This window comes from Mus caroli, chromosome 1 (genome assembly GCF_900094665.2).
Source record: "Mus caroli chromosome 1, CAROLI_EIJ_v1.1, whole genome shotgun sequence".
Lineage (NCBI taxonomy): Eukaryota > Metazoa > Chordata > Mammalia > Rodentia > Muridae > Mus > Mus caroli.
Genome location: NC_034570.1, coordinates 16,424,065 through 16,441,086, shown reverse-complemented (window position 1 = coordinate 16,441,086; position 17,022 = coordinate 16,424,065). Strand labels below are relative to the sequence as shown.

At 44.4% G+C, this 17,022-nt stretch overlaps 1 protein-coding gene and 1 long non-coding RNA gene across 2 annotated transcripts in view; one reads left to right on the top strand and one right to left on the bottom strand.

Annotated features, from left to right (window-relative positions):
- The window catches only part of Paqr8 (progestin and adipoQ receptor family member 8), a 45,000-nt gene extending 40,748 nt beyond the window's left edge, over nt 1–4,252 (bottom strand). Inside the window, exon 1 of the mRNA XM_021161021.2 lies at nt 4,140–4,252. The gene's annotated coding sequence lies outside the window, so the exon portion shown is untranslated. The remainder of the gene's footprint in view (nt 1–4,139) is intronic.
- Nucleotides 4,253–4,352: 100 nt separating this feature from the next.
- Nucleotides 4,353–6,185, top strand: LOC110290737. Its single transcript, XR_002377507.1, has 4 exons — nt 4,353–4,714; nt 4,894–4,977; nt 5,168–5,347; nt 5,697–6,185. It is a non-coding gene; the product is annotated as an uncharacterized LOC110290737 (long non-coding RNA).
- Nucleotides 6,186–17,022: the final 10,837 nt, after the last annotated feature.

Below are 17,022 nucleotides of genomic sequence, written 5' to 3'. Positions count from 1 at the left end.
GGGGGGGGGGATATGGGGAACTTTTGGGATAGCATGTAATTGAGGAAAATACGTAATAAAAAAAACCAAAAAAACCAAAATTAATGCCACTGGAAATTGAAATTATACAGTAGCAACTGAGGTCCAAAGAGGAGAAGCAACATGTCTAAGAACACGCCTAGCTCAGTGTTGAGCCATGGTGGTGTGAAAGCGAAGGAGAAAGGGGACCTAAGCTCTGTTCTTTGGCTTCTGTGTTCACTGTGTGCCCTGGAATCCTAACGCGAAATACATTATCAGAAACCATTCTCTTCCATTTGCTTCTAGGCAAAGTTAAAAATCAAACTCAAAACTCAAGCTCTGGGCCTACGTATGGATAAGTAAGGCTCTCTGGATACCTTGGGGAGTGTGGTGGCGGTGGGAGTGAGAAAACCAGTCTCTAACTTTGCTGTTGACTAAGAACTGCCCAGCAAAGAGCATCGAAGTAAAATGAGACTGATTTTCCATGCCCTAATACATTATAAAGTATACTAAGTGATGTTTCTAAGCTATATTTCCTAAACATACTGGAGATACCCAAATGAAGGTAATACTTTTATTGATTTGGGTTGTTGTTTTGTTTTTTGTTTTCGTTTTTGTTTTCATTTTTGGTGTTTTGTTTTGTTTTGTTTTTGGAGATAGCCTCCCTATGTAGTTTGGCTTGAACTTGCTATACAGATCAGGCTAGCCTCAAACTAATAGAGACCCTTGTGTTTCCACTTCCATGATGGTGGGGCTAAAGGCGTATGCTACTACACCTGGCTAATTTGGACCTAAATGGCTCCCAGTGGCTTTTCCACCTAGAATGCTTGCTTGCCTTGTAGTATTAGGAGATGGTGGGGAAACAGTTAATGGGGGAATCCCTTTAAAAGGCCCTGGGCCCCTTTCATCTGCCTCTGTCTCTGTCCCTGTCCCTGTCCCTGTCTCCAATTACTTACTATCATGAGGGGAGCAGCTTTGTCCTGTGCTAAACTCCCAGTCCTGCCATTCCGCCCTTTCATAAACCCGAATCAATCTGGCTAAGTAGACAAAAACTTCTAAAGCAGGGGTTCTCAACCTGTGGGTCTCAGCCCCATTGGGGAAGTCACTTATGCAACATTCTGTATATCAGATATTTACATTATGAATCAGAACAGCAGCAAAATTACAGTTACATAGTAGCAATGAAATGATTTTATGGTCGGGGTCACAACGTTAGGAACTCTATCACAGGGTCACAGCATTAGGAAGGCTTTCCCATGTTGTTCCTTCTTGCTTCTAAGTTGATTATCTCGGGTGTTGGTTGCTATTCTAAATCTGCAACTTCTGGGTAAGCACTAATTAAAAAAGAAAGAAAGAAAGCAAAAGCGGCATGTTTACCGGAAGCCCTCCTTTGAATTGTTAAAACCTTCCAGAGAATCATCACTGTTTTCATAGTTTATATTAAAACCCCAGCTCTCCAGAAGCCCAAGCTGACCTCATACTGACTTGGACTCTGCCAACTGCAGGTCTGCAGGCACTGGGGCAAGCAGCAAATGTGCTGCAGAATCTGCAAGCAGGTCCAAAGCAGGCGCTCCGGGACGATTCTCAGCAATGACAGCATCACTACATTTAGTACCCAGCTTGCCAAGGGAATGCTTTTGAAGGGGAGAAATAGTCCGCTGACTGTATACATACAAACATATTCATTTTAATACTTGGATAAAAAAATGAAAGCATCAGCTGGCTTTGTGTCGAAATGAGTAAACACACTGCTTGCAATAATGATATTGTGGATCTTTCATGCAAGGGTCAGGTAGTTTAAAAAGCTCTGGGTATGTGCTCTGTGCAGCCAAGTACGTTTCATTCAGATATGGCATTTTGCAATGAAAACGTGCTTTTACATTTGCATAGTTCTTAAAGCTTTCCCTTTCCTGAAAGGAAAAGGAAACATGAAAACAAAAGCAAAAGAAAATTTAAAAAGCAATACTAACATCCTCAACAACAAAACAAAACAACAACAACAAAAACCACACTGGGCTACCCAGTGTGGAGCACAGTTCCAGTTCTAGGGAGACAGAAGCAGGTGGATTTTTATAAATTCAAGGCCAGCCTGGTCTGCATACAGAATTTCCAGCCAGCCAGGAATACACAAAATGTCTCAAAACAAAACAAAAAACACACCCATCAAATGTTAGTTTCCAAATAGCTCTAGGGGATTGAGGCTGTAGACAGAGATAGAATATTTGCTTAGCAAGTGCTAGGCTCCGTGTTTAATCCCCTGCATTATAGAAGAAAAAAAAAAACTAAATTTCTAAGTGTGTTGACACATACTTCTAATCCCAATACTTGGGAAATGGAGACAGAACGATTAGCTACATAGTTAAGTTTGAGACCAAAACCGGGCTACATGAGACCTTGTCCCAAAACAACAAAGTTTAAAAAACAAAACCTCTCAGCTTTCTCAGGGAGTGGGCATCTCATTGTGTGCCAGAGGATGAACCTGACCTCATAGCCTAGAAGGAAAGATATTCTTTCCCAAACCCAAGTACCTTCCAATGCAAAGAAATCACAGAGAAAAACCGTGAGTCAGTTGTCACACCCAAATAAAGTACTCACCACAAATAATAGCAATATCCCTTAGGTAACAAGATGCTCAACGTTATTTTAACTAAATGTAACAACTTGTATACCCAAGATAAACAATAGAGAACAGATCACGCTTAGGTCATGGTTTGAGATTTGCACTTAGACCCAGCCTCTGAGATGCCAGGGATGGACCGGTACAAGGGTGGAACAGCCCAGGCTTGGGAGCAGACTATGAATAACCATAACTCGAGAATTGTAGCTAGTGCCTTCTGTAAAGGTGATTTCCTCCTAGCTGCGGGAGACAAGCCTTCACTAATGCAAACACGGACTACGGGACACTGGAACACCAAAGTTTGCCTGTGGCATGCTGTGTGCTTGTTGACGTCCCTCAGAAGCTGTCTCTCACTGGACAAGAACAAATAGAACCTACGGATTGTAACTCTACACACACCTACATCATATGTGCTCTGCCCAAAGCGCAAAAGGTAGATATCCCGTGTGTATCGGAAATCTCACTTGGTGACTATTCCTTTCACCTTAGTCTCTCCTCGTCGCACCCCCAAGCAAAACCATTTCTAACCTAGGTCAGAAATATGAGGTGCAACGTACGCAAGACAAAGTGCTCACCAGGATCAAGGGTCTCTCTAGTATCACTGGGTACCTATAACTACTCAAAAAGTTGAGGCAGTTGGCTGCTTCCTTGCTCTAGGCAACTGATCACCCTTCCATAGGTCCCCCAGTACTCCTAGACTCGCGAACGCTGCTGGGACCTCACTTGTCCTGTCTAGGGTTCCTCAATCTGCTGTCAAGGGAATACCCTCTTGAGGTGTCCACGGCCACCTCCACTGAAAGGACAGCATTCTCCTGGCTGAGATACTCCCAGCACTGTCCCGCCGGCTACCTCTGCCCCTTTGTGCTTTCCCACCGCTCGGTCCACCATAGCCTCTAAATCTGAAACCTACAGCTATCAGCACAACTCTCTGCGGTGTCTCCTTGGAGAATCCCGCTCCATCTTCCTCAAGGAGAAGTTCATGCCTATCTCACCTTACTCTTTCCGGGAGGGGGGGTTCCCCTCTCTCGGGCACCCACTTCCGCCCTGTTCTTCCTCTACTCGGCATTCCCCTCCGGGATTCCGTTCCCCTCTGCCCTGTGGAGGGCGCCCCAAGAATGCGCACAGGACTACTCCTCCTTTACGTCCTTCCTCTCCGGTTCTCTGGGCTCAGACACCCTCAATTCACGGTCGTGACATCTACTCAAACCCCCCGCTCCCCAGGCTCCTCACCATCGCAGTCCGGATTCCCTAGCCCTTCAGAGCTCTGCAGCTCCCCAACTCCACGGTTTGGACTGTCTGCTCTGCATTCTGAAAGCTGATATTAAAACTCTAACATTGGGTTCCATTGGCCGCTAGGTTCCGGGCACCTGGCAATGAGGGTCTACATCCTCCCTGCAGGTCGGGTCAGGCGCTCCTCTACGCCGAGATCCTGATGTCCCCGCCTCCCGGCTCTGGCAGAGACTCCCCAGCATCTCAGTGGAGACCTGCACCCTGCCCGTCCCCCACCCCCACAGTCGGGACTTACGAACACCAGCGCGGCCGAGCTCCTGCAGCCTAGCTCCGCCAGCCGAACTCCCGACTCCAGCTCCGGGAGAGCTCTTTCTGAGCCTCCCGGACCGCCGAGGGCTCTGCACCCGAGAGCGGCCGGGAGGAGGGGACAACCCGGATGGCGACGCCCAGCTCCGCCCTTTCCCGGCCCAGGGGAGGGCTGCCCAGCCGGGTGCACACTCCGCTGCTACAGCCACTGCAGCCAAGGAAGTTGACTGACGCCGCTTCCTTCCATCCTTCCACCCACCTTTAGACCCTCGCACCCACCCCCAGACCTCCTTAATTACAACCCCCTCGGGGGCTTGAGACAGTCAGGGATGCGGTTTGCGCTCTGTATTCTTTCCTAAAACCATTTCCTAAATCCCTTGGGGGAGGGGGGGTGTGGATAAAAAACTTCATCTGCCATTTCCAATCCAGGCCTTCTTTCCTCTCATTGCGCTAGGGTGAACTCAGTTTAATGCCCAGGAAATCACGCTGTGCACCCCATGAAGGCCCTGCGGACACATTTTCACATCCCCGTGCAAGACTCATACTTCTGCTGTGGTTGCATGTGTGAGTGCATCATACATGTCACTGGACACACGTATGCTGTGCCAAGCAGACCCCTCTACCCGCCCCACCCCACCCCCATGTAACCTCCATTCACTAAGTCTGCCCACAGTGACTGGAGTTGTTCTTCACCCACAATGCACCCTGTATGTACCATAATTTTTTTTTTCCAATCCATTTAGGAAGCAGGACCATCAGTTAACAAATTGAATTGGCTTTGCTGCTGAAAAGCTGCCTGCATCGTTCAGAAGAAAGGGAATGGAGAGGTCAGATCCCGGGAAGATGGCCTGTGTCAGCTCTCCTGTAGGAAGGAGGTCCATCTTTCCTACTGTTCTGAGACAGTTCTGGACTGAGTTTGGGCCCTTTTCATTTAAACCCACCCTGTTCCAGGGAAGAGCCTAACCATGTTTTTACCATTCCCAATATTTAAAAATCTGTTATTTGGTGTATCTTCAGCAAAATACCTGGAAGCAAAGTGAACTGTTCATACAGTGGGATTCTGTTCACTCCATAAATGAAGATGTTTGGAATCTGGGATGTTATGGGCAGGTTGAAGCAGATTCGGACCCCGAGAGAGTCCAGGGACCTGTCTCAGTGCAAGGCTTTCCCCACAGGACAGTGATCCGGTGTGCAAAGGTACGTGCGAAAGCTCAGGAGGCTCTGGGATGCACTTGCTGCCTTAGCTTGTGCTTCAGCCCAGAGATGTCCAGGCTGCCCTTGTATCCTGGGAAGCTGTGACCTTCCATATTAGCAAATATTTCTTATTTTAGCCAGAGACCTCAGCCATAAAGTGATACTGTAAGAGGAAGGAACCCCTGCCACCCTCTGCCCCGCCCCCAACACATACATTTCTACTCAGACCTAAACTAGAAACAAAATTAAAAGTCCCCAAATCTGAGGGTCTACCCTAAGGTTCATCTCAGCTGATGTGAGCCACATCAGTAACAATAGAGTACATGAAGTGCGTCTCCTTCTGTTCTTGCAGCACCTTCCCCACCGGGAGAGCTCCTTTATCTCAAATGGAGTCTTATGAGAAGACTAATTCCTCTGATTCTAAAACTGTGGGTTGTAATCCTGTGCTAGGGAACTGAAATGGGGCTGTAAAAACCCTCACAACAGTCCAAGGGTTTCCAGTGTGCAACAGCCAAGATGTAAATCAAAACAGCCAATGTATAAGGAAGCCGAGGTATCTCTGGTGACTCCAGCCTCTGATGTGTAGTGCAACTTCAGGGCAGGCTTAGCACTTCAAGCGCGTGCACACATTTCCAACAACTTCTGAAACACCCCAAACATGCTTCTACCATTTGGGGCTGTGTGCTCATGTGAAGCTGTGTTCCCAGGACTGATGGTTGTAAAATCAACACAATGAATATTCAGCCAGTTTAAGTCACTGTAAAAAGAAACAAGCACATGCCTCTTATTAGTGTGCAATGTCACCTTAGTCTTTAATAAATGCTAAAGCCATATGTATGCCAAAGAACTGTCTTAAGGCAGTCTTCTTCTTGTTTTTATTGGGGAGTGGAGGAGAGGGAGCCTCTTCCATTTGTAGGAGTGTTCGTAGTTTCTTCAAGCATTTCAGGCTTGTACCCAAGCGAACCTGGTGGCTGGGTATGTGGGCATATTCTCACTGGGTAGTTGTAGTGACACCATCTTTTTCCTTTCAAATTGCCCCTAAAAGCCATGATAGAAGCATCACAACAAAGAAGTCAATTTGCAAGTTTAGGAGCTATTTGCTCCAAAGTCTACCAAAATAATTTGACCTGTCTTGTGTTGTAAACAAACCAAATTGGCCCACTATTTCCAGTAAAATTTCTATTTTGTGCTTGTATATATGATCACTTTCCCAAGAAAGCTAAGATGCTCAAAGATGCTCAAAGAACACATGAGAGCATCGCACTGTCAGCCTTGGTACATTTGCATGATGTGGGCTGGTGCTGACCTTACTGCAGCACAAGATAAACTGTTAATTGTAGTCCTGGTCCTTATACTGGCTCACACTGGTCTAGACCCAAGGAGTTCTTCTTACAAGACCCACTTACAAGACACACAATCAATAGAATTGTTCAAAAGCTCTTGTTACCATTGTTTTCTTAGCTCCTGGGAAGACTGAGACCCTTTCATTTTTTCATTGTCTTGGTGAAGAAAAGAAAAGGTTCTTTGTGTACTGGTTAAAAGCATGAGCTTGGATGTTGGCCTATCCTGAGTCTGACATGACATGCCTTAGGGCTTCTTGGAGCCTGTGGTTAGTAACCTAAGCTCTCTGTGAGTCAGAGCCTTTATGTGTAACATGGAAACAATCATCCTAACCTGCTTGATGTAATTATTTCTAGAATTAAATGAAAGGCACACAGCATGCACTTAGCACTGTGCCTAACACATACTGAGGGCTTGATAAGAGCAGATAAAAATCAAGGGTTTGAATGAAAACATCATTTGTATTTTCTGCTGGAAGAAAAGAGGTATTATTACAGTGAACCACGTGGGAGGAACTTAGGGAAACTTGAAGATTAACATTAGAAAACCAAACCTGAGATCAGATCTATACATTCTTGACACTGTCATCTGGGTTTCTTCATCCTGTTTTTCTCGCTTTGGATCCCTTGCAGCTAGCCAGTTGGAGAAAGCAATCCAGAAACTAATTTCACCTGCTAAACATAAAAAGACATGAAAACCCAAACTGTGGGTAAAGTAGACTAAGTTTAAAAATGAATAATGGTTTTTCTTTTGTATTGTGTCTATTTTGTCTCATTTCACAGTGGAATGGTCAGGACTCATGAGAGCTCACTTTATTTCAATCTAAAGTTAGTCATTCTTTTTCTTCTTTAAAAAAATATATATACATACATATATATGTATGTGTGTGTGTGTGTGTGTGTGTATATACACATACATACATACACACATACATATATGCCTGTATGCATGTATGTATGTATGTGTACCATATGCACGCTGGTACCTGGGGAAATCAGACTAAGATGAATCTTCTGGAATTACAGAAGTTGTGAGCCAAACAGATGTGGATTCTGGGAATCTGGGTCTCCTGCAAGAGTAGAAAAATCTCTTGATGGATGAACCATCTCTCTGGGCCCTCTTTCTATTTCATAATAACAAATAATTAACACTTTCGAGCCAGGCATGTGCCAGGCAGCTGTAATCCCAGCCCTGCAGATGCTGAAGTAGAAAGATGGGGAAGCTTGTGCAACACAATGAGTTCTCAATGAGATCCTGCCTCAAAAGACCATCACTGGTTGTGTAGCTCAGTGGTCACCTGCCAGCCTATCATGAACGCTGGCCCAGGTTCCATGCCCAGCACTGGAAAACAAAACAAACTGGAGCTTCCTGGGAGCAAATCAATTTGTGTAGACAAGAGAGACAAAAAGCAGACATTGCTTCTGGGTCCTCAGTAACCCTGGGCTCAGCTGGAGCTGGGAAGCCTTGTTTCTGACCATAACTAGTTCCTAGTGTAAGTGTATCAGGAGGCAAGCTGCAATGATACACATGGTAAAATGACCAGAAACTTCTTTATATTGTTAACAAAATAATGTGTCTTAGTCAGGGTTTCTATTCCTGAACAAACATCATGACCAAGAAGCAAGTTGGGGAGTAAAGGGTTTATTCAGTTGACATTTCCACATTGCTGCTCATCACTGAAAGAAGTCAGGACTGGAACTCAAGCAGGTCAGGGAGCAGGAGCTGATGCAGAGGCCATGGAAAAATGTTCTTTACTGGCTTGCTCATCCTGCTCTCTTATAGAACCAAGACTACCAGCCCAGAGATGGCACCACCCACAAGGGGACCTCCCCCCTTGATCACTAGTTGAGAAAATGCCTTGCAGCTGCATCTCGTGGAGTCATTTCCCCAACTGAAGCTCATTTTTCTGTGATAACTCCAGCCTGTGTCAAGTTGACACAAAACTAGCCAGTACAATTCCTAAATTGCAACACTTCATGGTAGGTGCTAATTCTGACACTTGTTCATAAACAAACCCTAAATTTAGGAAATGCACAGTGTAATTGGATCACAGTAATGTAATGATGAAGAAAAGTATGGGTGTGAAAGAGAGGGCTTTGTCATTATTTTTCTGCAGAAAATAACTAACCAGCCTTGTGGTGAATGGCTCTGGTGGACAGCCATTAAGGGTCCTGACAATGCCCTCCAGCTCCTTCTAAAGCCTTTAAAGTCCCTGGAAATTGTTTTCTTTTCCATTTTGTTTGCTCCTGGTTCTTAGTCATTGTGTCCTGGGAAGAACGTGGGCAGTGTCCTAGCCCTTGAACTATGAGAAGCCTTCAATGAGACTGATAACAAAAGTTTGCAAAAGGAAACATTTTTTCCCCATTCTTCCCAACTCCTGTTACGTTCTAAAAGACTTTTCAGAGAATGTTGTCAGATGTAGGACCAGAGGAGAAAAGTCATGTGATTTTTATTCAGAGTAGGAAAACAATGACACTTGGCTCTCTGGACTTTGCCACATACCACCTCTGTCTCCATGAGTGTGTTGAGATCCCTGGGGAGGTACCTAGCTCCCTAGAGCTTACCTCATTCAGTCATCCATCATGGAAGTGCATCTGATATGGCATGGGCCACCCTCTTCCCCTCTGCTAAATGCAGTGGGTCGGAAACCGGAGAGGACAGTGTGTTCTGTCCACGGCTCCTTAGTTGCAACCTATCTTGGGCAGGCTTATCTTGGATCAGCTAACTTAAATATGATAAGACTGAGAAAATGTCCATTTTGAAAAAGTCCAGCAACAATTGCATTATTCATACTTGATTCTGGCCAGGCTTCTGAGTTTTAATCATCTAACAAGAAAAAAAAAAAAATCAAAGCAACAATGACCAGTCTGATTCAGCACATGTTTACTGAGTCTGTTTTAGCTTCAGAGGGGTGAGCCAGTCGCAAGCCAACAGCTAGAAATGGCTTGCCCATGCGGCCATCTGGAAGGCCTCTCAGAATAGATTTCAGAACAGGAGCCGATGAATTGGGATCTTCTGGGGGATTATTTGTATGCTCCAGGGACATAGATATTGGCTACATTATGGCCTTGGTCAAGGATGACATTCGGTAAAATGAGCTATAACATATTGAAGTGACCTTTCTTGCGGCTCTCACATATCATTTAGCATTCCCTTTTCATTTCTTTGGCTTTTCCACTGGGCTCTCAGCTTCTATACATAAAGGTCTGTGTACATGGTCCTAACTGTTCTGCCTGTATGAGGCAGCACACAGCATGTGCTCAAGAAACATTTGTTGAAAGAATAAACCACACAATACCAATGCTTAGCACATTGGGAATACACTTGGTTCAGGAGTGTGTGACCATACTCTAGAACCCTTAAAAGTCATTAGGACAATCTAGAAATGGAATAAGAGAAGAATACATGCCCCAGGGGTAGAAACAATAGAATCCAGAAAAAGTAACTAAGAAGAAATATGTTTTTCCATCTGTCCTAGTTGTCTTTTTTTTTTTTTCTGTTGTGATAAAACACTGATCCAGCTTGGTAAAGGAAGGGATTATTTGACTTATAGGTTACAGTTCATCACTAAAGAAAGCTCCAGCAGAAGCTCAAGGCAGGAACCTGGAGGCAGGAACTGAAATAGAGACCATGGAGGAATGCTGCTTATTTGATTTGTTTCCTCTAGCTTGCTCAGCTACCTTCTTTATACCCTGTGGTACCACCTGCTCAAGGGTGGCACCACCCCTGATGGGTGGGATGAGGCCTTTCTATCAAGGACCAATCAAGAAAATGCTTCACAGACATGCCCACGGGCCAATTTGATGGAGGAAGTTCTTCAGTTGTGATTCCCTCTTTGCAGGTGACCTGGAAATGTGTCAATTGGACAAAAACAACAACAACAAACAAACAAACCATAACAAAACAAAACAAAACAAAAACCATAACACCATTGGGGTGGGGGTGGAGAGAAAGGAAAATAGAGAGGAGGAGTGAGTCTGGGTCCTCAGCAGGATATGCTGCAGTAACTGACTAGTCTTTTTTTTTTTTTAAGTGTCCCATTGAACTTTAAAAATTTGGAATGTTCTTAATCAAGGCAGCAGTGGCGCATGCCTTTTGTCCCAGCACCTGGGAGGCAGAGGCAAAACCTGTCTTGAAAAACAAACAAACAAACAACAAAAGGGAATGAAAAACTTTTCACTTTTATTCTCCTTCCCAAATAAATTCCTGTATCAGTCTTGCAAGTCTCTGCATCAGCCTTCCCATTAACTTGGAATCCTCCAGCCCCAAAGTCATCCAGGAAGGACTTGAGCAGCCACTGCGGATGTATAGATTCAATTTTATTCTTTCTCTTTAATGTATCTGATGATGGTCTACAAACCACCCAACAGCCTGGGGATTTTGACCAGTCTTAGAATGTTGGCAATAGCAATGAGAAATGCTAGCAGGAAGCTTTAGGGGAAAGTGGTCTTTGCAACAAGACATGATGACTGAGAACTGTGTGCATTTACTGCAGTCAGTTCATGAGGTAGAATGCCAAAAGCTTCAAGAATCACATAGACCACATAACAAGGAGAAAGTGCAATCTGTCCTTCTATGACGTGTTGGTTGTTTTATTTTATTTTTTGTCAACTTGATAAAAGCTGGAGTCATCTGTGAAAAGGGAGCTGCAAATAAGAACAGCCCCCACTGCGCCCCAAGATTGGTTTTCATGTTTGATTATTGCTGTGTAAGTAATCACTGTGGGCAGTGCTGTCCCTGGTCAGGTGGCCCTGAGTTGCAGAAGTAATCAAAATGAGTAAGCCTCGAGGAGCAAGCAACTCTCCTCTACAGCCTCTGCTTCAATTCCTGCCTCCATGTACCTGCCACGAGTTCTTGTCTTGACTACACTTAATGATGGACTGCAACTGTAAGCTAAAAAAAAAAAAAAAAAAAAAAAAACCATCCCAAGTTGGGTTTGGTCAATGTTTCATCCTTGCAACAAAAAGGCAACTAATACACATGGGTTAGCAGAAGTAGGGAAGGTGATCCAGGCTTTAAGTGTGTATACACAGGCACACAACCTTGCCAAAAGGAATGGTAAAGAAAGAAAAGAGAAAAGGACACAGATAAGAAAGTTGTGTGCTCGTAATGGCATTTCCAGAACTAAGTTCCCTTTTCTATAATTGTAAATATCTTTTAAACTGTCCTTAATAAATACACAAGTGAATGACTGTTGCTTATTGATATGAGCCAAAGTATAGTTCTGATGTTTTAAAATTAGTCATAGGTTATGATACTATAAAACTACAATGAGCTAATTACAGTAATTTTGGTGGTGGTGGTGCAGGGTGCTTTGTGAACACCCTGTGCTTATGAGCTCACAACAGCCACAAATAAGAACCCTTATCTTCTCTTAAACTAGATGTTAGGAGAGGTGACCTGCTAAAGGTAACCACAGGCTCTCTGCCCCATCAGCAGTCTCAGCATGGAGGGAGTGGACAGCAAGAAGTTTAGACTTGGTGTTCAGGCTTCTGGGTCTAATAGTAGAGTGTCCTTTCTCTTAGTCACTAACGGGCAAAAGCAGCTCTAGTAGACATGAGCCGTCTCCTGTCCTCCCACACTCCTCTGTAACATGCAAAGAGAAGACTGACTGGGACACAGCCACCATAAGTCAAACCAGTTCCCTGGAACAGTGCTTTTTGCTCTTAAACAATTTGAATATTTTTGTTGGTGAATCTTTATAATGAACCATTCTTGGAATTACTGCCCAGTGTGCAGTTGTTTTGCATTTTCTGGGAGCTGGTCCTATTTTCCCCCATGCTAGGCTGATATCCAGCTAGAATGCTTTGGCCAGCTTTGGACCAGTGCATGGCATATGGCTGCTGTTGATTCTCAGGCACTGGGATCCTTCTCAGTTGCTAGACATTCTCAATGTTACTTCTTTCTTGCCATCCACAGAGGACCTCAGTAGTGTCTCTCCTCTCTGACCAGTGTGACTACTTTTTTTAGTTTAAATTATGCCAGGACCCTAGATCTAGGCTATCTTTGTGTAGATTTGGGTTTGGCTCACCCTTGTTTTCTGTTTCTAATAAATAACCCCTTTTAACTTTAGCCAACCCTAAAAAGTGAGTTCTTCTGTGTAACATCTCTGGCCATGCTGGAACTTGCTTTGTAGACCAGGCTAGCCTTAAACTCAGCGATCTGCTTTCCTCAGCCACCCAAGTGCTGGAGTTTCAAGTGAATCTCTGATACCACAAACTTAAAAGCATTCAGAATTTTATTTAGGAAAAAAGTAAGTATTCTGGGCAGATGGGAAGAGGACACCCAGAGGCCCATGTACCGTCATCATGAAAGACAGAAGAGAAAGAGAAGCAGAATGGTTTGTGCACTGTGAAGGTGGCAGACTGGAAAAGTGAAGGTTGTGAGGTGCAGCCTGATGTGAGTGATGGTGGTGGCTGCTTCCAAGGGACATGTCTGGGTCTGTGTCAATGACCAAAGGCTATAGAGATGTCACTGGTCTGGGCTGCAACCTCAGGCCCAGTTTATGTCTGAGGGCTGCACAGAGTTGGTCCTGCCCCTCATCAGCTGCAGCACATGCATGCACAGACGTATGCATGCATGCATGCACATGCACACGTGCACCGCATCTCATATGGGCAATACAGTAGAGTTGGCACAGTAGAGCCAGCTCCAAGGGCATGAGAGCTTGAGAGCTACCCCTGTCACTCATAGATTGCTGCATTCCAGAGAGCTGGCCCCACCCCTTACCCAGGCATTGCTGAAGAGCTGGCCCTAGTGACCGGAGAGTAAGAGAGTTTTACCTGTTCCTTGCCAGTTGCAGACAAAAGAAGTGGTCCCAATCCTGGCCTGCGCAAAGTGGGAGAGCTGGCCCTGGTGTGCCCGTGCAGGAGAGCAGATGGACTGAACAATTCATCTACCACCCAGGCCCAGATTCAGGGCTTTGAGTTGATGTATCTCAACATCGACCCCGTCATGAACTGCTGGAGCATATGAAGGGGCCAGTCCTGCAGATCCAAAGCTGCAGGATTCCCCAATACACAGGGCAACAACAGGATATCTCAGAGGAGTCCCTGTGAGGATCCAGTATTGATACATGTGGCAGAAGCCAAAAGCCGCGGACCAGACCAATGACTCATTGCAATGAATAGTTGCTGGATGGGCAAAGGGTATACTGCGTGACACACCATGGCATACTGCAGCTTCTATGGTGTGATGTTATTTGTTTGTTTTCTTTTGGGAGGGATGTTGCAAGGGCAAGGAAGGATATGGAGGGAGATAAGTGGGATTGGGATGCATGATGTGAAATTCACAAAGAATAAATGAAAAGCTTTAAAAATGTGTTCTGTGAATGTATTGCTCAAATGTTCATGTGCATGCAGGGTGTGTGTGTATGTGTGTGTGTGCATGTGTTTGTGTGTGTTTACAGACTGGAGGACAATCTTCAATGTTGTTTCTCAGGGGCCAGATGCCTCTTTTGTGGCAAGGTCTCTTATTGTCATGAAGCTCACCTCATCCATTAGGCAAGACTGGCTAGCCAGCAAGCCTCCGGACCTGCCTGTCTCTGTCTCCCCAGCTCTGAGATAACAATCAGGTGCCAACACCCATCTTTTCTTTATGTGTTTCCTAGGATCTGGATTCAGGTCCTTGTGATTAAAAATGAAATATTTTATCGATTGAGCTACCATCTCAAAAATCCAGAATGTCTATTGATATGTCATGCTTTTTAAAAGTAGAGTTCTAAGAGACATTTGAAATCACATCATTATTTGACAGAGAAGAAACTGAAGATCAGAAGTTGTAGTGGTTTGAACATGCTTGGCCCAGGGAGGTGTGGCCTTGTTGGAGTGGGTGTGTCACTGTGGTTATAGACTTTAAGACCCTCATTCTAGTGCCTGGAAGTCAGTCTTCTCCTGTCTGCTTTGGATGAATATGTAGAACTCTCAGCTCCACCAGCCCCATGTCTGCCTGTATGCTGCCACGCTTCCTATGCTGATGATAATGAACTGAACCTCTGAACCTGTAAGTCAGCTCCAATTAAATGTTTCCTTTATAGAGTTAAACACTAAGACAGAAGTTAAGAAGTTTTCTGGTGCCTCAGATGTGTTAAAATGGAGACTGGGATCTCATTTCCACCACAGTGAGCTTCCCACTCCCTTCTTCCCCCGACCCCCTGTCAAGGTTTTCCTCTGACTCACTAACCTGCCCTGTGCATATATAGAAGATGCTCATGTTATTGAATCACAGAAGAAACGTGATTTGGTGCTTTTACTATTTGCACTGATTAGTTTGACTGGTGAGAGGAGTGTAACTATGTATGCAGTCGCATTGAATCAGTCCTTGATGAGTAGCCAGAAGCCTTGGACTGTGGCTGACAAGCAGGGATTGGAGGCATATTGTGATGTGGTGGTGTAATTCAGTAATTATTAAATAAGAAAACATTGAGCTTGCTAGCTCCCACCGGGAGGGTGGTAAGTGCTTTGCTCTGCTTCTCTCAAGATTTCTGACCATCATCACATGCTGCATCATGACATAGCCAGCTTCTGTCTTCTCATTTCACTACAGTTTCAGCAGCCTCTTTCTGTGTCTTCTCTCTTACTCTAAATCTGGCAAAGAAGGCAGGAGAATGTAGACTGTCTTGACTGATTGATAGTGTCTTATGTCTAAGGTTGGAGAATGGCTGTTCTGTTGGCTAAACCCCAAGTAGGCTGCTGGTAGCATGCATTCTGCCAGGAACAGCACATGCCTACTAGCTAGGTGGATGCTTGAACAAAGCCAGGGGAAACAGACCCACAAAATGGAGGTACCCACTGTGTTTGCCCAGTCTGATTATCTCTCACCCAAGGACTATTCTAAACATCCACACAAGACAGCATCAATCCTGCCAATGCAAGGATACTTTATTTGGATCTTACCTGAGTCATGATTTTCAATGTTACCTGTGTATATACATCATTTAAATCTTACCAGTTCCAAATTATATATACAAAACATACCACTTTCTTCTGAAACCATAGCTACATTTCATTAAATAGTCTTCATTTGTTCTTAAAATTATTTTAGCAAAATGACTGTTTTCTCTCACAAGCTGTATACTTCTTGAGGGGAAAAAAGCACAATTAATTTTTTGTTTACTTCCCAGAATGCTTCTGGGCTATGAGCATTTAAAAATTCATTAAAATCTTGGGCATAATGACTATATAATCATAATCTAATTTAGCAAAATGCTATTAATGTCCTTATGGAGTACACATCTGTTTCTGCTTGTCTCCTTTACACTCTGCCTCCCTCACCTAATTGTAATGATAATCTTAACCCTGGCTGATGGGAAAGGAAAACACAGAGAGTCTTACCTCTGCTGCCTTGCGAATGAAATGTCACCCAAGGTAGACCACTTCCTGTTTCCCCTGGGGTTGACAGTACCTGCTTTTTCTTGACATCACCCTTTTAGTAAAGACCATGTAAACCCAGCATGCCATTGGCTTACAGTACACATTTGGAAGATATATCTGAGGTTGAAGCCAGGAACTAAGTTGTAGCCCATGAAACTTAAGAAAAGGTCTGCTGGGTGTGGCTTTGGAAATTTGCCCTTAGTGAAAGAGACAATCATATTCCCATCTACTTTTCTACCCCCTACCTTGAATGCAAGTGTCATTGGTAGAGTTGAAGTTGTTGTCTGAATAAGATTGGTTTGGCCCCTTTGGGTAGAGAAGTTGAAGTCCTTGAAGCACATGCATACCTAATAGCATTGTCTACCAGTATCAAGGAGGATTGGCCCAAGGATTGCCCCCTACCTTCCCAAAATCGTGGATACCAAAAATCAGCAAATACTTAAATTCCTTATACAAATAGCATAATATTTCCATATAGCTCATATCTTTCTATGTAGTGGCTTGTATTATGTTAATTTGGGCCCCCCAAACTGCTCACACAAGTGTCCACACACAAGGCATTCTAAATAAAGATTCTGACAGCCAATGGCTGAGCAGACTGGACAGTGGTGGAACTTTTAGGATTCCTAGCTGAAGTTAGGATTTCCGTTGCTGTGAAGGGACACCATGACCAAGGGAACTCTTAAAAAGAACAATATTAAATTGGGGCTGGCTTACAGTTTCAGAGGTTTAATCCATTATCATCATGGCAGCATCCAGGCAGTCTTGGTGCTAGAAAAGGAGCCAAGAGTTCTACCTCTTGATCAGAAGGCAGAAGGAGAGGACTAACACTTTGGCAATGGGAGGAGTTTGAGGTCTAGGAGCACTCAAAGCCTGCCTACAAAGTGGCACACTTCCTCCAACAAAGCCACTCCTCCTAGCAGTAGCATTTCCCATGAGCCAAGCATATTCAAACCAGCAGAGTGG